At 36.9% G+C, this 3147-nt stretch overlaps 1 long non-coding RNA gene across 1 annotated transcript; it reads left to right on the forward strand.

Annotated features, from left to right (window-relative positions):
- The first annotated feature begins 384 nt into the window (after positions 1–384).
- LOC130916406 (uncharacterized) lies at positions 385–2947 on the forward strand. Its single transcript, XR_009063274.1, has 3 exons — positions 385–675; positions 2024–2075; positions 2373–2947. It is a non-coding gene; the product is annotated as an uncharacterized LOC130916406 (long non-coding RNA).
- Positions 2948–3147: the final 200 nt, after the last annotated feature.

Here is a 3147-nt window from a genome sequence, read left to right on the forward strand (position 1 = left end):
GTAGTGGTGCTTTCAGTTTTGAAAAAGGGAAAGAAGTTATGGAAATATGGACATAAAAACATGGTCCATGCAGCGTTTTAATGCTTATTCATAGGCATCATCACTACTGACGTGTCACTTCGTCATTCTTTGCGCGACGCCTTATCAGAAGGGGCTGAGCTTCATCTAGTAATAGCCGAAGACGGCACACACTAATGTCGGATTTAAGCTTGGATTTGCTTACAATGGATTTAACTACGAAAGCTGTACTGCATACAAACAGGAAGGATTGTCTCAGGAGTGATTTGTTTGAGGATACAATGAAAATATTATATTTTTCATACGATACATGCGTGATTGAAGCATTTATTTGCAGGAATTTTCTTCTTTGTGTACACTGTAAATGCTAACATTCAAATTAATTAAATTTGATAAGTGAACTAAACTCAGTTTTCATCAACCTGTTGTGAACACTACTTTTAAATAAGTAAGTAGTAATTTGGGGTTGGAGAACTTGCTTAACTTGATATATCCCAGTTAAGTCAAATTAGAAAAAATAATTTATTGTACCCAGTGTCCTTTGCGCGTTCTATCAGACATGCGCAGATCTGCCCTGCCTACTTTCGCGCTCTTTCCAACACCTTTCTCATTTATTTTCGCCATTGTGGGTTTATTTGTCCTCAGCACACTGATTTGGTAAGTAAATATTTTACTCTTTTGTAAACCGTCTATTTGTCTTGTTGTAGTGTAGTAGCCTGTGTGCTGCCAGGGAGGAAAAGTGTCAATTACATCAAATATCACCGCTAGCAAGCATGCTATATGACCGTGACAGTAACCTCATAATTTTCAGAAACAAATGTAGACTACAGTTTATGGTAGACTACCATTTATGCCGGCGTTTTGAATTCTTGGTGATTAAGTTGACAGACGGGGCTCGTAACGTTTTTTAGGCGATGGGAGAGGTTTTTAAAACCGATTTAAAACAGTTACCGAGCGGTTTTAAGTTAGCTGGACCGAGGGGAGGTTCGCTTCCTGTGTTACCGAGCAGTTAAGTTAGCTAGACCGAGAGGAGGTTCGCTTCCTGTTTTCAAAATAAAAACAGTAATTCTATCGTTAGTGGTTGTTTTATTTTGTGAAAATAACAGGAAGTGCCTTAGTCACTACGGCCAGCTTGAGTAGCGCCGAATTTCCACGTTGTGGATCTAAACGGCTACTTTCTCACGTAAAAATGTTAGAAATGTCGATAAAGTGATTTATTTACAGAGTTAGTGCTAGAATTAAGTCAGCTTCAGCCTGTCTATTTCGGCTCAGGTAAGAGCTAAATGCACACTCAGACTTTATGTACGCCAACGTAATCGGTTCTTGCGTTAGAGCAGTGGTCCCCAAACTACGGCCCGCGGGCCGTTTCCGGCCCGCCTCCACATTTGGTCCGGCCTCCTGAACCCCCCCCCCCAAATAGTGTTATCTATTTCCTGGCTTTTTTTCTGTGAAGAACCCAAACAGGGTTATTTGGTTATTATCTCTTTAATTAATAGTGTTATTATTATTCATTATTATATGATATTATATCATATTATATTATGTTATTATTTTTATTTTATTTTGTTGCGTGAAGAATCCAGATAGGGTAATTTAATTGTGGCTTTCTGAAAAACAATACATTTTTACATTTAGGCACTGCTGCAATCGTCACACTGTTTCTGTTACAAACTGACCCGGCCCCTCATCAGAGAAGGGAAAGTCATGTGGCCCTCACAGGAAAAAGTTTGGGGACCCCTGCTTTAGAGTGTTTGTCATCTGCACTTCCATTTGCTTTTCTTCATGTGCAGTGCTCCCCCTCCATGTTTGATCAAACTGCACTGATAATTTGAAATTGTTTTAAAATGCATTAATCGCAAAAACGGAGGACTAGATCACATTTCAGAGTGCAGAGATCACAGTCGATGCTATAACAACCTGGTGTGTTGAAGGTTGGTCATTTATGTGCCTATATTTTGAAATTGTTGCCTTAATTTTGTGTTCTTTTTCACCGTCCCCCAATCAGGCTGAAGCAAATGGTCAGAAGTCCACACATACCTCAGTCTCTGCAATTACAGGTATGTCTCATACACTGATCAATGAATTATTTAATATTTGTATTTGTTGGGTTGGGATAACAAACATGCATTAATGTTTTTACAGATGGATTAAGAAATTAATTGTACATCTCAATTTGAATGTTAAAAAAATAATCAATTACATTAATTTAAAAATAACTCATTATTACACAGTTTGTGAATATTAAACTAATTCATTGCAGATTTTAATTTGTGATTAAAAATAATTGGACATTTTAATTTGTAACTGTTAAGAAAAAATGTAACTTTTTTTTCTAACAAGTTCTGTCTTTTCAGGTCAACCAGAGCAGTATTCTCTAATGCAGTGGACTTGTAAGTACTGCACATTTTCTGCTGGAAAGAGAGGCTACTTGCTTAAGCATTACCGCTTAAAACATGGATTCCACACTCGGACATCCCTACTCCCCATGTCTTCATAAGGACTGCCTCTGCACATTTAAATCTTTTAATGCACTCAAAGTACACCTATCGACATGCCACTCTCAAAAAGATGCAGACAAAAGTGGAGAAACTGCATTTGACTGTCAGTTGTGCAACTTTGTGGAGCCTTGTTAAGAAGCAGACTTCTTTACCCATTTGCGAAGACATCTTAAGCTGAGGCAAATGGTTACTTGCATATATCAAGACTGTAACTTTCAGAGCACTGTTTATTCTACCTTCACTGCACACAAAAGCAGAAATGTGAAATGAGTTTGAACCATAGTATGGGTAGGACATTTGTGTCTAAATCATTCAATCCCAATAAAAGTTGCTTCAATCAAAAAAAATATTTTTAATGAAAGAAAAATAACCTCTTGCTAAAATGTTTTTTTGAAAATATATATTTTTTGAAATATATATATTTTTTTATTGACGTGTCACTTTTTTTGCAAAGCATGAAGTTTTAAACTTTTTTTTTTTTTAAAGTGGAAAAATTTTTTGAAGGCACTTTTTTTCGATTGAATCATTTTGACACAAAGATACGATTTCAACGCTACTTCCGACATGTTTGAGTGGCAGGTGACTACGCCAATGGCATAAAAGCATGCAGCAAGAATAATGGCCACCAGAG

The sequence above is a fragment of the Corythoichthys intestinalis genome, chromosome 5 (assembly GCF_030265065.1).
Source record: "Corythoichthys intestinalis isolate RoL2023-P3 chromosome 5, ASM3026506v1, whole genome shotgun sequence".
Taxonomy (NCBI): domain Eukaryota; kingdom Metazoa; phylum Chordata; class Actinopteri; order Syngnathiformes; family Syngnathidae; genus Corythoichthys; species Corythoichthys intestinalis.